Source organism: Nannospalax galili, unplaced genomic scaffold, assembly GCF_000622305.1.
Source record: "Nannospalax galili isolate Female #2095 unplaced genomic scaffold, S.galili_v1.0 scaffold576, whole genome shotgun sequence".
NCBI classification, from domain to species: Eukaryota; Metazoa; Chordata; class Mammalia; order Rodentia; family Spalacidae; genus Nannospalax; species Nannospalax galili.
Window position 1 is genome coordinate 1179903 of NW_008339223.1, and position 18041 is coordinate 1197943.

The following is an 18041-nucleotide window of genomic DNA, read 5'->3' on the forward strand; positions in this document are numbered from 1 at the left end:
GGATATCCTAAATATTGAGAGGGAACTTGGAAGGCATATATATGTATATATATATACATATAATTACTGCACCAAACTTCTTCATAATTTATAGAAAAGAAGAGGAAAAATATCAGGGCACACCTAATAATCTGGACATCTTTTATCTTAACAGTCTCATTATTTAAATGATACCCTATAGTCAAAGTCCTTTACCTTTTACACTCTGACACTGATATTTATATTTTCTCTCATTGTTCCATTTCTTAAAAAAACAGACCCACTTAAGTTTATTTTCCTCATATAAAATCCTATGTGGTAGCTATAGCTAAAGCCAGGATCATCTACATGGGAACTCTGGTGGCAGTTTTCACAAGATGCTCAGTGAATTCCTAAGAGGGAGGCTTGGTGAACATACCAGTCCCTTTCCAGTGCTCAGAGGCCAGGCTGCTGTAGGTCTTGGAGATGTCATCAAAATTGGCTAAGAAGTTGCCCAGAGTGGCAGTGCGGCTCCTGGCTGGGGTGTAGCAGTCTTCAATATCAGCCAGCAGCAGCAGCTTCCTGGGCACAGGAACAGAGCCAATGCCAGTGCCTCTGGGGGCAGGATGAGGAGCAACAGTCCAGAGCCACAGCGGCCTGTCACCTTGCACTGCATGGTATGGGGCTTGCGGATCTTGTTTCCCCGGTAGCCTCTCTTCACAGGGACAATGGAAATCTTGGCCAAGATGATGGCCCTCTGAATGGCAGTGGCTGCCTCCTTCGAACACCTCACACTCAGATCATCATAACCATTGTAGTCCCCAATGGCCACAAAAGCATGGAAGTCCACCCAAACCTGGCCTGCCAAAGCCTGCTTCTGCACTGGAAAGAGCCTTGAAACCTCACCCCGAAGGGATGCTCCTAGAAACAAGTCAGTAATCTCAGACTCTGTGATGGCATAGAGAACAGCAAAATCTCCTCCAAGAACTGATCTTCATGTCCCTAAACAGGTGGCCCAGCTTGGCCTCCAGGAACACTGCCAAGACTGTTGTGGGAGACAGTGGCCAAATCCTCAATAGAAGCTGCTGTGGCCTCCCAAGACTGAGCACTCTTGCTATGCTGGGGTCATCAGTGACGAGGTGTTTTCCCAAGGAAGAAGCCCATACTTGTTGGTTGAGCTGTTCAGAGCCTCTGTCAAATGGAAAGCAGAAGTGAAATGGGACATGGCCAACAGCCTGCCTCAAGGGAATAAGTGTCTACTGTGTTCTCATATATGATTACAGAGAATTAATGAGTCCTCCACTTACTGATCCTATTACACATAGACCACTGAGTAGGAGAGAATATAGTGTAGAGTGTAGTGTTGATAGGTTTTCAAATCCCAGCTGTTTCAGCTACTGACTGTGTCAGCACGAGCAGGTTACTTAATCTTTCTATCAACATCATTGACATTCACTGAAATAAATGAAAACAAATCAAAGCAATATGAAACAGAACATGTATCTAGCACAGGACAGGGGACCTAGAAAGTGCTATTTGTAAAGTTGTTATATACTACAACAGCAACAACACACACCACACAGTCCAAAGGGGCTTGAAGTACCTAACGTTCATATGATTTTCCTTCTTCTGCTTTGTGAGTCCATCCTTCCCTCTGCATTGTTTTAGAAGGAGTATACTGACAGCCCTGGGTGAATGGTCTTGGAGCGAGGGGAAAAGGGAGAGCAAACTTTAAATGGAGTCGAGAATGGATGGGTAGGGCAGAGCTGAGAGAAAGGGGAACAAGAACTAACATTGAAGCCTTTGAAAAAGTGGTATGAGAGCCTAAAGCTGCAGAATTTTTGTAAAGCATGCACACATACATAGATAAACAGAGTTTGAGTGGAGTTACCCTGTAATGAGGGGACACAGCTCCAGCCAGACAACATAGGCTAGCAAATAAAAAGCTCATTGCCAGGAATAGACTGCCTCTTTAGCAGTTATTGACCAGGAAAGGTCCCAAAGACTCTCGAACAATACTGTCTATTACTGTTGCTTTTGGAAACCCACAAGAATTTGACAGTAAGACCTTATTGCTGAAGACACTATATGTGTGACTCATAGACCAACCATGGGGAAATAAGCTGGTACTGACCTCAAAACTCCATCTTTACTGGCTACTAGAAAGTGTTGTGCATGCTACTGGAAGAGAAAAGTAATCATCAGTCCTACCCAGCTGTGAACATGCAAGCTACAATAACAACTGACCTGGCAAGAGATGGTCACTGATGAAATAGTGGCACCAATGTTATGGGAGTAACCAACCACCTTCTGATTGGGTAAAAGGCCCACTTCAGAAGACAGAGCCCCTACCTAGCACTGCTATCAGGGTTCCAAACCTGTGACTAGACAGGTCACAGGCCATAGAAAACCTTCTACTATTATTTTGCTAATTAGGCATAGTATTAAACTGATTCCTGTTAAACTGACTCCTGTTATGCCCATAGATTACTGAATCTTCGAATCAGCTCTCACCAAAGAAACCCGTTTTTGCAGCAGGTGGCAATTAACAGAGATCCACAAATGATCAACATGCATAAAATAAGAGACTGCAGAGTGCACAGCCTTAAATGGGACATCTATACTGCATCCTCTCTCCCCAAGGCTCAAGGATAATGGGAAGAACCAGACATTGAGGATACAAGGACCATGCTACTGACCCCACAGGGCGTTGCCCTTGTGTCCTACCTATTTTCTATTGCTGTGATTTTTTTTTCAAAGCCACTGACCAAGGGGCTGGAGAGACGTCTCAGTGATTAAGAGCACTAGCTGCTCTTGCAGAGGACTCATGTCCTCTAACTGCAGTTCCAGGGAACGTGACAGCCTCTTCTGGCCTCCACTAGCACTGCATGACTAAGGTACACTTATATACATACAGGTAAAAACTCATGCACATAAATAATAAGAAATATTTTAAAAAGCACACTGGAGAGGAAAGGATTTATTTTATCTTATATCTCAAAGGTCACAGTTCATCCCTGAGGGAAGTCAGGGCAGGGGCTCAGAGCAGGAACCTGGAGGCAGGAGCTGAAGCACAGATCATGGAGGAATAGTATTTACTGGCTTGCTTCTCTGATCCATGTTCAGCCTGCTCTCTTATTTAATCCAAGACCACTTGTCCAGGGGTGGCATCACCCACTGTCGGCTGGGCCCACCTGAATCACTCAACAATTGAGAAAATGCCTCACAGACATGCCCACAGCCCGTTCTGATTGAGGGACTAAGTTTCTCACTATCTAAGTTTCTCTCTTCCCAGGTGTTTCAAGTTGACAGCTAAAGCTACATAGTATAGCTTGTAACAGCACACTCAAGACCTGCGCAAGCCCAAGTCAGACCAAAACCCAGCTTGGATGGGGGAAGTTGGCAAGAAGCCCCAGCCCTACCTGAGGCGCTCTAGGCAACTGACAGGTGCTGGCAGGAGAGTCAGTTTTCTTTAAGGGTGTGACACATGGTGGGTTGATCAGACTCCAGGGGTAGACACACATTAAAGAGAATTTGGGGTACACAGATTAGACTCGGTAGACCTTTAACAAAATAAATAAATAAAAACAAAAGTAAAGTGGGAGGGGTAGAGATGGAAATGAGTAAATTTAATCAAAATACATTGTATGAAATTTTCAAAGAATCAATAATTTTTTTTTAAATTGTGTGACCTAACCTGTGGTACCTTTAAAGTGTGTTTTTTCCAGTGCTTATTGCTGTGCTTATAAATAGCAGGTGTTTTTCACCCACTTGATTTTTAAAAAATTTTTAATTTTTTGTTTTTTTTAAAATTTTATGTGTATGAGTGTATTGCCTGTATGTATGTACGAGCATGCATGTTGTGCAATGTCCACAGAGGTCAGACAAGGGCATTGGATCCGCTAGAACTGGAGTTATAGATGGTTGTTAGTCTCCATGTGGGTGCTGGGAATCAAACCCAGGTCCTCTGCAAGAGCAGCCAGTACTCTTAACTGCTGAGCCATCTCTCCAGCTCCCCACTTTGTAATCTTAACAATATTAAAAGCATATCACTGAAACCAGGCATGGTGGTGCACACCTTTAATCCCAGCACTGTGGAGGCAAAGGTAGGTAGATTTCTGTGAGATTGAGGCCAACCTAGTCTACATAGCAAGTTCTAGGCCAGTTGTAGCTACAGGGACACCCTGTCTCAAAAAAACCAAAATACAAAAACAAACGAACAGAAAAAATAAAAATAAAGTCATACAGTGGATGTGTCAGAGGTTTGCTGTCACCTCTGAGTTCATTTGGGCTCAGTCTTAAAGAGGCTTTGCTCATGTGTTATCAAGATGGTCACTGGCAGCCCTGGGCCCATAACCTTTACAAAGATCATGACTTTATAGCCATAAGCTAAAAGATTGACTAGACTTCAGTTATATATCTGTTGTCTGTGGTCGAGGTTTTAGACTCAGCCTTATTTAAATTAAGTAGATGGGAAATTTTCAGAGTGTGGATGTGAGATTAAAGATGCTTTCCTAGTGAACTGACAATGTAAAACTGTCTACTATGCTGCTTAACCCAGAGCAGCTTCTTTTAAAAAAATCCATTATGACTATTTCTACGAGAAGCTTCCAATATACATGGACCAGAAATAGGATGTATGGAATATTAAAGATAGAAGTTACTGATCCAATGAACAGAGGCAGAAAATGTTTTTCAAAGTGGCTGTTGTTTGAGAAATATCCCCTTGAGGCTTGTGTTTGAACAAATGGCACATTTTTTGGAAAGTTATGAAAATTTTAGGAGGCATGAAAGATTTAAGATTGAGGTGGCCATGAATTTTTTTTTTTTTTTTTTTGCATGGTTTCACAGACCCACTAAGGCCGCACAGTGTGTGTTAGCATCAGAGTCCCTGCAAGTATCCTCTGAGAGGCCATTGCGGGAAACTGACGGTAAAGCCTGAGTTGTAGTGGAGACACCAAGATTTTAGCAATGCAGAGCTGTGAGACATCTGCTAAGGAGAGCTGTTTATAGGGAATAGAAACAGCCCGAGAGAGATGTATGTTGTAGACAGTAAAACTGGAGGGACAGAGACACTTAAGTCCTTTGAAACGGAGACAGTTTTATCAGAAATCCCAGGGGCGTGACATGGAGCTACAGGATAGGGTGTTTGTACTTCTGAATTTCAATCTTTCCTCGCTGTACCCATTTCTCTCTTTTGAAATAAGACTATATATACTGTGTGCCATTAAATGTAAGAATTCACTTTGTTTCTTTTAAATCTTGTAGGGGATCACAGTTAAGAGATTGCTTCTTTTCTTCTCTCAGAAGAGATTGAATGTTTGAGAAATGTTGGGACTGTTAAAAGCTATGGGAATTCATACTAAATGCATTTTACATCATGGAATGGCCTTGAGCCTATGAGAGCCAGGGTCTCATGTGGTTTGAATGTGAAATGCCCCCATACTTGAAAACTGCCCTCGACTGGTGGTGCAGTTTGGGAAGGTTGTGGAGGCTTTAGCCAAGAAAGCCTTGAGGGAAGAAGTATGTCATCGAGGGCAGACTTTCAGGTCATGTAGCTTGGCTCACTTCCTGTTTTCTGCTTCTGAACTGCTAGGTGATGTGACAGGCTGGCTTCACACTCCTGAAGCCAGGTCTTCCCTGCTGGGATATGCTGTATCCCCTCTGGAACATAGGGCTAAAGAAATCCTCTCTACCTTCAGTGGCTTTGTCAGAGTATTTTACCACAACAGAAAACTAAGAAAGTGGCTTTTAAAACAAATTTTAATTGATACACAACAACTGTACAGTTATTGAATTCAGTGTGAAGTTTTGATACTTATGCAATAAATCAAAGCATTTATCTTATCTATCATCGTAAACATTTTCATTTCTTTACAATAAGTACATTCAAAATTCTATTAGCTGTTTTGAAACAGACTATTGTTAACTATGTTAACTGTGAACCACTTTTTTCTTCCCTCCCCTCTCCTCCCCTTTCCTCTGTTCCCCCTCTTTACTTCCCTTTCCCTCCCTGCCCCCTTCCCACTGCATGCTAGTGACTGCTCTACTCTCTATTTTATGAAATCAGCCTTTTTGGATTCCACATAGACGAGAACATGCACTATGAATCTCCATGACTTCACTGAACATAACGTTCTTTAGGTTCATACATGTTGCCACAAATGATAGAATTTCCCTTTTCATGGATAAGAAGTATTCTGTGGAGTATACATCACACATTTTTTGATTCATTCGTCTGCATTCACATCTTAGCTATGACGAGTGATGTTGCAGTAAGTAGTGCAGACATTGTTTTTGGTACTCGGACTTCATTCTTTTGGATATATGCTCATTGCTCTAACTTCCATATTTCACGGTAGTTATGTTTTCGTGTGTGGAGGAACGTCTCTGTTATTTTCATAGTGGCTGTGCTACTTTGCATTCCTGCCAACAGTGAATAAAACTTTCCCCTTTCCATCTTTCTGGCCATCTTTGTCTTAAAACTACAGTTCTCTGAAAACATTCTCAACAGATGATCCAGTTACACCTTTTACTCTGAGTTAGCCTAGTGATTTCCTCATTTCAGTGTGTTGGAGTCATTTGTGTCATGGCCTTAGCGTTTCACCATACACACAGCAGCGAAGTGCCCAGCTTTCCTAAGGCAGTGATGCTTCAAGTTTTCTGGTCCCAGGACCATTTGTCAGACCACAGGAACCACCTGGGGGTTCAAAAATAGAAGCCCTCCATAAAAGAATCACCCTCTGTGATTTTCATTTGCTCACTTGGTTCTAGGCATACACAGGAATTAGCAGCAGTAGAAATTGTCTACTATGCAAATTGATGGGAGCATGGGAGAAAGCTCTATAGACAAATAAGCAGACCAAAGGACATTAAACTGGAAGGTAACGAGGGAGGAGGAGTAATCGTTTGTAAAGAGAGAAGTGTCGAAGGGTCCTTTTGCCTGGCAAACAGAAATACACTGAAGAATGGAAAACTGTGAGTGAATGTGGGGACTACTTAATGTGAATCCTACATCAGGCATTTGTGGATGATATAAAACTCTGACGTGCTGTAAAATTTATATCACTCCCCCAAATGATCTACTGGTAGAACATATAAATTTTGCAAGAACTGTTAAAGCTGTCATAAAATCTCATTGCTACAGATACAGTAGGAGTTTCAGAAATACTCACCAAAGCAGAGATTTGTAATCATTTCAGTGTGGTTCATAAAAAGAAGCACATTGCGTGTCAACAACTGAGAAACTGCAAAGAGTCCCTTCCTTCAAAGGCTTGTTTTATCTTATTTTGCATAGTTAAAGGGGATACAGCATAGACAGTCTAAATCTTTAAACACATGCAGTTACTCATATGCCTAGGCTGTTAGAAAGATGAGAACAGGTGATTATTTCTTCCAAGTGCACACAGAGTTGGTGGCTCCATTTAATAACAGCCGATCTTTTTTCAGGCTAAGCATACTGGTCCCAGTGGTGGGGAGAAGACAGCAATAATTCAGAACCCCATGTGTAATCTCTGTATCTAGAATGCAGATGGAGATTTGGGTGTATAATGCCACTGGTTTGTCCGTTATCATTCAGACATGGGCTGCATCAACAAAAGGGCTTGTGGGAACCTGATAAGGAGTGGTCCAAAGTGGGCCATAAATCACACAGGGCCAGTATCCTGCTGCTTTATAAACACACACTTTCTGGGAGAAGGAAAAAGTGATAGATCTGCAATTTACTGCTTCTCACACCTGCTAGAAGTTTTATAATACAAAAGTGTGACCTTCAATGAATAAGTGCCCTTGCTGACTACCTACTTCTGTGAGGAAACATTGCATTCAAGCCACGGAGCTGAGAAGGCCTTTCTGTGGCCTGCTTAGCCTGCCCACCCTGATTGTGAGTCTCTGATTGTGAGCCACTCTGTAGTAAGTTTTAGTCACCATCACCTCCTTGAACAAGGAGCAGTTGCTATTTTTTGAAATAAACTAATACTCCTCTCTAGGGAACTAATGGACCTAAGGAATCACACAGATTCCCCACGTGTTCAGCACTTAACTTTCTGCAGACCGCTGAACCACAACATCTTGGCAGCAAAGGATGGGAAGAATGCACATCAAAGCATCACTCAGTGTCTCAAAGGGCGCAGGACCTAGCCATCCACTCTCTGCACGGTAGGATTGTGTTTCTTAGGTTCTTGACAAAAGTCAGAAGATGTAGATACTTAATATGATCAATCTACTACTTTGCAGTACTTTATGAACATATGCCTTTTTTATGCAGCTCACTGGAAGGGATTTTAAGGGATGTCATGTTTTGACTGAGGCAACGAAACCCAGTAGTTTGAAGAACAAAGACTTACAAGGTGCCACACAGCTGGAAGCCCATCAACAGAGGTGCCTACTGCCTCCATTATCACACAGTCTCTCAATTCTGCCTTGTTTCTGGCGATCACTAGATGACCACTACCACCTAGAGCTGCTCCATCAAAGGAAGGAGAGAGAGAGAGAGAGAGAGAGAGAGAGAGAGAGAGAGAGAAGGGGGAGAATAGGAGGAAAGAGGGAGGGGGAAATGGGAGGAAAGATGGAGTGGGGGGAAGACTGGGAGGGAGACAGAGAGGGAGAAGGAGAGGGAGGAAGAAACAGGGAGAGGAAGGGGAGGGGGAGCTCTTGACTTTCTTGTAAGAGCCCAGAAGGTTGCTTCTCATGAACTTCTAGAAAATTTACTCACACATGTTGCTAGTCAAAGTTGCCTTAACCCATTTCTAAGTCAATTGCAAGGAAAAAATTAGCAAATTTGTTTAAGACTTGACAAAGTTCATCTCTCAATAGAGACTTTGGCAAAAATCATCTTTGCTGGTGCCTCAGGGCCAAAACGCTCTGAATTTCCCACAGTGGATACTCAGTTTTTCAAATGTGTGTCAAGTGCCTATTCCATGCTAGTGATTTATCCATAAAACATCAAAAGTTTCTGTTCTTATGAAGCTTAACACTTAGTAAGGGAGATAATTTGCAAGAAACAACAGGTCAGTCAAGGGACTACAAGAGTATCCTCGCACACAGCTGGAGCTGGGTCCCCTGCCTCACTTCATTTTGTGCATGGCCCTGTCCCTGTGTCACCCTGTCACCCTATCTTTTTATCTGAAATATTTTAGTAAAGCTCCTTCTCTCTTTTTCTCTTTGGAGTAATCCGCTCTTTCTTACACTGACTGCACCCTTAATGGGGTCACACTGAGGAAGTTTCTAGGCTTCCATTCTCTCATTCTCTAAATACTTAATTTTATTATCATTTATGAAAAGTTAAAAGATCAAAGGAAATAACTTCCTTTCACAAATCTCACGAAGTCCAGAAAGTTAAAAGTTCTGAGCCCCGATTCTTAAATGTTAAAAGCTACCATAAAGTAATGGTGGTCACAAAGTCTGTCAAGTTACTGAATTTTCGTTCATTTCAAAGGTCTACTTAGCAGGTTTCACTGATAAAGGTGCAGTCCCACAGCAAAACCACAAGCAAGAAACCAGGAAACTGGACCTAGAAAATCAGCAGGGCAGAGAGATGATTGGACACAGCAACACTGTGCTGCTTAGTTTTGTCAACTCAACACAAACTGGAGTTACCTAGGAAGAGGGAGCCTCAGCTGAGGCATTTCTTTATTCAGACTGGCCTGTGGGCATGTCTAGTATCACCATTGCTGTTGATGTAAGAGGATCCAGCCCGATGAGGGTGGTACCATCCCTGAGCAGATGGGTCTGGGCTGTAGAAGAAAACTGAGCTGGCCAACAGATCAAGCTAGTATTCAGTTCCTGCCTCCAGGATCTCGGGTTCTTCTCAGACTTCTCTCTGTCTTGGATTGGGACCTTGGAGTTGTGAATGAAATAAACCATTTCCTCACCAAGTTGGGTTTTTCAATATATTTTTATTTTTTGAGAGGTTCATATATGAGTATTACATTTGCATTATTTCTTTTTTAAGCTTTATTTTTATTGAATTTTTGAAGTCAATATAGCTGATGGTATTTAGATTCCCTTCCCCTATCTACATCTCCCCCCATTGTCCTCCACCCAATTTAATGTAGTCATTACTAATACAGCCTGTAGAATCTGATTTGTGGCCCCAAATGTCCTTAAGTGAGGGTTCATCCACTGGGCCCAGCAAGAGTCCCATCCCTGTAAGATACTGTCTCTCCCCAGTCCACAGAAGTTATCAATCGCCAAAAGTTCCTTAGGTTAGGTGGGGGATTTCTTACCCACTTCCCATGTCTATACTGGGATTTTGACTAGTTGGAGCTTGCATAGGACTTGTACATGCTATCATCATTGCTGAAAGTTCATAGACTAACTGACAACTATCTGGAAGACTATTTCCTTACGGTCATCCACCTCCTCTGACCTTAAAAATCTTTCTACCTTCTTTTCTAGAATGATCCTTGAGACTTGGGAAGCAGAGGCTTGAAATAGCTGTCCTATTCAGGGATCAGCACTCTGGGCTCTTCTTTTCTGCATATTGGCCAACTGTTTTAACTGGGTTTTGTGTTAATCATCATCTGCTGTATACGGAGACTTCTCTGGTGATATTTTCAAGCTGTATTCATCCTATGTGTGGAGATTGCATTGAAGATGTGTCACTTAGGGTTAAGCATCTCACAGACACTTATTCTCTGCATTTGACCAGTTCTGGAACTCTGTAATAGTTTCAATCTGTTGCAAAACGAATCTTCTTTGATTTTCAAGCTGTATTCATCCTATGTGTGGAGATTGCATTGAAGATGTGTCACTTAGGGTTAAGCATCTCACAGACACTTATTCTCTGCATTTGACCAGTTCTGGAACTCTGTAATATGAAGTTTATTTGATGAGGGGTGAAAAGCACACTTGTCTGAAAATAGGAGGCTACATTTTTAGAATAAAGAATTACATTGGTCTGGAGATGTGGAAAAAGTAGGTTTTTGTCTAGAATCTTTGACCTCTCCAGCCATGTGTATTTGGCTATGTACTGCCCACATGAGTTTCTGCCCACCGAGTGGGTCTTCATTCCAATTAGATTACCCCCAAGATAAAAGGGCACTACTGCACCAATAGCAATAGTTTGTATGTGTGTTTTTCAGTAGGATTTTGAACTAACCCATTTCCCTCTGGCTTTTCACACCATCTAAGCATCGTTTCTCTCTCTTCTCACTCCCCCTGTATTACTGTCCCTACTCTCTTCCCAGATAAGGTCCCTCCCCGTATTTTCCCTTAATAACACCGATCTCCTACTATCCCCCTCTCTTGAGCTCCTTCTTCCCCTTTCTTACCATGGATCCTTTCTATTTTCCTGGCTGCTGCAGTTACATCAGGAGACATACACACATCTAGGGATTTGGAGCCGAGACCCACAAATGAGAGAGAACACATGTTGCTTGTTTTTCTGAGTCTGTGTTGCTTCACCTGGTCTAGCAGTCTCTTCAAGAACTCAAAAAACAAAGAAGCAAGTAAACAACCAATTTAAAAATGGGCTATGGATCTGAACAGAGAGCTCTCAAAAGAAGAAGTAACAATGACTAAGCAGCAGCTTAAGTTTCAACATTAATAAAATTAGTAAAATAGTAAAACTATTTTAAGATTTCATCTAACCCCAGTCAGAAAGGCAAAGTTAAGAGAATCAGTGACACCAAATGCTGTCATGGATGTTGGGAAAGTGGATATACTCATCCACTGTCGGTGGGATAGCAAACTGGTACAACTGCTGTGCAAATCAGTATGGATAACTTAAAAAACAGAATAAATCCATCAGATGATCTGTTATACCACTCCTTGGCTTACACCCAACAGACTCATCCTACTGCAGAGGCACTTGCACAGCCATGTTTCTTACTGCTCTTTCACAATAGCTAAGAAACGGAAACAACCTGAATGTGCCCCAGTTGATAAATGGATAATGAAAATGCGGTACATCCCACAGTGGTAAAGTGGTAAAGGGAAACAAAACCAAGTGCTCGCACTGTTCCTTCCCTTCCTGCTCTCCTTCCAATTTTACTCATGTTCCCTTCACAATCTCTGTTTTCAATATTTTGTTTATTATTTTTATATGTATGAGTGTATTGCTTGCATGTAGGTAGGTGCACCCATGTCATGTAATGCCATTGGATGTCAGAAGACGGTATCAGATCCCCTGGAAATGGAGATACAGGTGATTGGGTTGCTAGCCATCATGTGGGTCCTCTGCAAAAGCAATCAGCACTCTTAACCGATGAGCCATTTCTTCAGTGCCCCCCTAATTTCTTATCTTCTCCTTTAATTATTATTGTTACATATCTATACATACATTTGTAAATATAGCTAATATATATAAAATTTATACAGATAGATAATAGATACATAGATATAGAAGATAGATGAGCGAGAGTTGATAATAGATGAAAATAGGTAGATGGAAGATAGATAGATGGATAGATGGATAGATGATAGCTACATGATAGATAGATAGATGATAGATGATAGATGATGGATGGATAGATGGATAGATGATAGATGATAGATAGATGATAGATAGATAGATGATAGATGATAGATAGATGATAGATGATAGATGGATAGATGGATAGATGATAGATGATAGATAGATAGATAGATAGGGATAGATAGATAGATAGATAGATGATAGATAGATAGATAGATAGATAGATAGATAGATAGATAGAGCACTGCATCCATTTGGGTGGGACTCGTGTATACTTGTGTTTAGGGCTGCCCACTTGAGATTACCTCTCAGGAGCTGGTCCCTGTAGAAAACTGATTCTCCCTCCTTCAGCATCCATTGCGTGCCTGTAGCTCTTCATCTTCAGTGGGACTTTGCAAAACTTCTCCCATCTACCTTGGAATGTCAACTATGTTGTTATTATGCAGCTCTTGTGAGACTCTCATACTTTGGAGATTTCATTGATGTTGCTTGCATATCATGTCGAACACATTAACTAGCAGCAGGCACCTTGTTCCTCTGGCTCTTATGATCTTTCTATCCCCTCTTCTGCGATGTTCCCTGAGCAGAAGAGGGACTAGAAAGATTGTAAGGTGTAGAGGTTACGTTGTAGATGTGTCACATAGGTCTAGGCACCTCACAGCCACTTATTCTTTGTATTTTGACCAGTTGTAGAACTGTAATGATTCCTATCTGTTAAAAGACAGAAAATTCTTTGATAATAACTGAGAGGTACACTTGTATTGAAGAATTTGGAGCTAGGATCCATAAATGAAATAGCATGTGTGACTTGCTTTTCCAAGTCTGGGTTACCTCACTTAATACAAGTTTCTAGTTCTATCCGTTTACCTGCAAATTTCCTATTATTTACCACTGAATGGAATGCCATTAAATGTAGCACATTTTCATCATCCATTAACTGGTTGAGGGACATCTAGGTTGCTTCGATTTTAGTTATTGTGAAAAGAGGAACAATAAACTTCACAGTGCAAGTTTACTATGGTATTGAGTCCTGTGGGCATATGCTAAGGAGCAGTGTGGCCGGATCATGTGGTGGGTTTATTGTTAGTTTTTAGGGAATTTTTCACAACGATTTCCATGATAACTGCAATCCACTGGCAACAAATGAGGTTCCCCTTTCTCCACATCTTCAACAGCATTTGCTGTCATTTGTTTTCTTAATCTTAATCTTCCTGATTGGGGTAAGATGAAATCTTAAAGTAGTTTTAATTTGCATTTCTCTCATTAGTAAGAATGTTGAATACTTTTTAAAGGTATTTCTTAGCCATTTTTATTTCTTCTTTTGACAACTCTCTGTTCAGCTCTGTAGCCTATTTTTCAAATTTAGATTTTTTTTGATTCTTTGTTTTTTGAGTTCTTCATATTTTCTGGATATTAATCCTCTGTAAGACATATAGATAAGATTCCCTCCGGGTCTGTAGAATTCCTCTTCACATGATTGGTTGTTCCCTTTAGTGTACAGAAGCTTTTAAGTTTATTGAGTTCCTATTTGTCAGTTCTTGACGTTAATTCCTGAGTGAATAATTTAGAAAGTCCTTTCCTGCACTTATATCTTGTAAGTTACCTGCCTATGTTTTCTTTTAAGGGTGATAGATATGTGTCTAACTTCATTGCTCTACACACAGAGATCCAATTATCCCGGCACCATTTGTTGAAGATGCTGTGCTGTCTTTTCCCAGTGTGTTTTCTTAGCATCTTTGTCAAGTATCAGATGGCTGTAATTGTGTTTAATTAATGTGTGGGTCTTCTGTTTTGTTCCATCATCTGCATGTCTGTTTTTATGCCAATACCATGCCGTTTTATAAGTCTGTAATATAGTTTGGGATCTAGTATGGAGCCCCTCCAGCGTTGCTCTGTTGCTTAGGGTTCTTCTGTCTTCATTGGTTCCGTACGAATTGTAGAACTTTTTTTTTTTTTTTCTGTGAAGAATTTCATAGAACATTTGATTGGGATTGTGTTGAATCTATAAACTGCTTTTGGACGATGGTCATTTTCACAATATCAATGTCTTTCTTCAAAGGTATGAAATTTTAATTGTAGAGACCTTTAACATCTTTACCTATGTTTTTCCTAGATTTTTTTAAGTATGATTTTTTTGAAGTATGATTTTTTGAAGGTTATTGTGAATGGTTATTGTTTCCATGATCATTTTCACTGACTGCTTGTTAATGGTGTATAAAAAGGCCCATGATTTTTGTAAATTGATTTTGTATCCTACCACTTTGATGAAAGTATTGATCATTTCTAAGAGTTTTCTGGTGGAATTTTTTGGCTCTTTCACATAAAACATATTGTCTGCAAATAGGGACAATTTTACTTCTTTTCTAATTAGTATTAGTAATTATTAATTAGCATTAATAATTAGTATCCTTTTCTAATTAATATTCACAGCAATGGCTCTAGCTAGGCTTTCAAGCACTATATCGAAAAGGAATGGGGATAGTGGACAGCCTTGTCTACCTGATTTTAATGAGAATGATATGAGATTTTCTCCATTTATTGTGATGTGTACTGTAGGTTTGTCGTGTATAGTCTTAATTATGTTGAGATATGCTCCCTCCAGTCCAATTACCTCTATAACTTTATCATGAATGCATGTTTGATTTTGGCAAAGGCCTTTTCTGAGAGCATCTATTGAGATGATCATGTGATTTTCGTCTTTATGTTCATATGTGATTTGTTACATCTATTGTATTATGCATACTGAGCCACCCCTCCCACACTGTAATAAAGTCAACTTAATCATGTTGTATGATCTTTTGAATGTGTTCCTGCAAGCAGTTTGTAAGTATTTCACTGGGAAATTTGCATCCATGTTCATTAAAGATTTTGCCTGTAGTTCTCTTTCTTTGTCGTGTCTCTACCTGGTTTTGCATTATATTAGGATTATAATAGCTGCATAGAAGGAGTTTTGGCATTCTACCTCTATTTCTATCTTTTTGAATCATTTAAGCAGTATTGGTTGTAGTTCTTTGAAGGATTGGTGAAATCCTGCTGTGAATCCATCTGAACCTGAGCACTTTTCATTAGGATGCTTTGTATTACTGTTTTGATAAGTTTGTTTGTTATGGGTATGTTTAAGTTGTCGATACCTTTATGGTTTAACTTGGATTACTTTGGCACCTGTTGTAATGTTTCCCTTCTCGTCTGTGATTTTGTTGATTTGGGTTTGCACTTTTTTTCTGTTGGTTAGCTGTCTATCTTGTTTATCTTTTCAAAGAAACAGCTCTGAGATTTATTCATTCTTTGTATTGTTTTCTTTGTTTGCATTTTAATAATTTCTCCTATGACTTTTATTATTATTATTCTCATCTGCTGTATTTGAGTTTGGTTTGTTCTTTTTCCATAGATTTTTGGTGCATTTTTAAGTCATTTATTTGTGCTTTTTCTGATTTTAATGTAGGTGTTATAAATTTCCCTCTTAGGACTGCTTCTAATGCATCACAGAGGTTTTGTTATGTTGTGTTTTAATTTTCATTTAGATATAAGAATATCTTTCTTGATTTCCTCTTTGACCCATTCATTATTCAAGTGTGTGTCATTTAATCTCCAAGAGGGCATGTAGTTACGAGAGCTTCTTTTGTTGTTGGTTTTAAGCTTTATTATATTGTGGTCCAATAGGATACGTGGAATTATTATTTCAATTATTATTTGATTATTTCAATGTTTTGGCTTGTGTTGAGGTTTGCTTTGTGCCCCAATGTGTCTTCTATTTTAGAGAAAGTTCCATGGGGTCATAAGTAGAATATGTATTCTTCTGTGCTTGGGTGGGATAGTCTATACATGTCTGTTAGGTCCATTTATGTGTGTCATTTAATATAGATATTGTTCTCATTATTCTTTGTCCAGATTGATAGGTAAAAAGTTGGCAGAGAATGAGCGAATGATGAGGCACCGAGGCACAGATAAAACTCCATCAAAATAGGGTTTATTAGCAAAGGAACACATGGGGCAGATTCCCTTCCGGGCAGGGAAAATGTCTGCCCGGGTCTTGAGGTGGGGTCTTTTTAAAAGGGATGCTTCTGCTTCCTGCAGAAGGCGGGAAGATGTATTTTTTTAAAGTTGGTGGGGGAAGTGGGAGAGCAGGACTGTTAAAACCTTTCCTCTTTAGAGATCCAAGGGGAAGCCTGCTGTGTTGGCCAAACAGTGGAGAAAAGTCTGCTTCTCTTGACTTCAAAGACCAAGGTGCTTATCAGCTAGGTTCCCTTTTCTCAGGAGCAGAAGTCCTTGGGATCCTGTTGGTGAGGGAGCAGGGCTATCTGAACCTTAACACAGATGACCTGTCTATTGGAGATAGTGTGGTATTGAAGTCATCTACTATTATTGGGTTGGGGTTAATACGTGTATTGAAGTCCAGCAATAATCTTTTTTGTGAAATTTGTTGCACCAGAGTCTGATGAGTATGTGTTTGTTGTTGTAATGTCTTCTTTGTCGAGTGTCCCCTTCGTCAGAGTGAAGTGACTTCATCTTTTCTGATTAATTTTAGTTTGAAGTTTTCTTCTGTCAGATATTAAGATAGTAACACTTGCTTGTTTCTTGGACCCATTTGCTTGGTTGGAATAGTCTTTTCTGTGCTTTCACTCTAAGATGGTGCTTGGCCTTGAAGATAAGATGATTTTCTTGTAGACAGAAAAAGAGATGGATTTTATTTCTTAATCCATTCTACTTGCCTGTGTCTTTTTCTTAGGGAGTTGAGGCTAATGATGTTTAAAGATATTATTGAAAGATGTGTGTTGGCAACCATTGCTTAGCTCTGTTTGTGTTCTTAGCCTTAGGTTACGTTTCCATAATTACAGGTTCAGTTGTTTTCTTTCTCTAGCCTCTTGGTATGGTTATTCCTCTCTCCAGTCTGTCAAGTCGCTTCCAACATTCTCTGTACGGCTGGTTTGATGGATGTAAATTGTTTCAACTTATGTTTGTCACAGAGATTTTTCTTTCTCCTTCAATGATGATAAGCAGTTTTCCTGGGTAAATTAGTCTGGTTTGACACCTGCTCTCATTTAGACCTTGGAATACATTGCTTTAGGCTCTTCTGGCTTTCAAAGTTTACACTGAGAAGTCAGATGATTCTGATGGGTTTTCCTTTATGTGTAATGTCTTGTTTCCTCTTGTAGCTTTCTTACCTTTCTTGTGTTCCTTGTAGTCAATGTTTTGTTTATGACATACATGCGAGTTTCTTCAGTTCCTCTCCCGTGTTCTGTGTGCTTACTGGTATCTGTACGTGTTTACTTTCCTTAATTTAGGGGTCTTTTATAATCCTCTTGAAAATCTGGTCAATGCCATTGACCTGAGATTCTTCTCCTTTCTATATGCCTATAATTTGAACATTTGGTCTTCTCATGATGCCCCACTGTTCTGCACATTCTGTTCTTATGGGTTGTTTTGTTTTTCTTTTTGTAAGTTTTTCATATTCTTTGCTTGAATAGTCCAATTTGCCTATTTATCTTTTTTTTATAATTATGCATTGCTTTTATTTTTTATTTTTTAAATAAATAATTTATTCAGAATTTCATACATGCATATAAGGTGTTTTGATCAAATCCATGATAAAAAATTTAAAACTAATTTTAGATGATACTTTTCTACAAGGCAATAGGCTTCTTAGGAAGGAACAGTGTCTTAAAAC

At 39.9% G+C, this 18041-nt stretch overlaps 1 pseudogene; it reads right to left on the reverse strand.

Moving 5' to 3' along the window:
• Positions 1-323: 323 nt before the first annotated feature.
• LOC103734757 overlaps positions 324-18041 on the reverse strand; it is a 180826-nt pseudogene continuing 163108 nt past the window's right edge.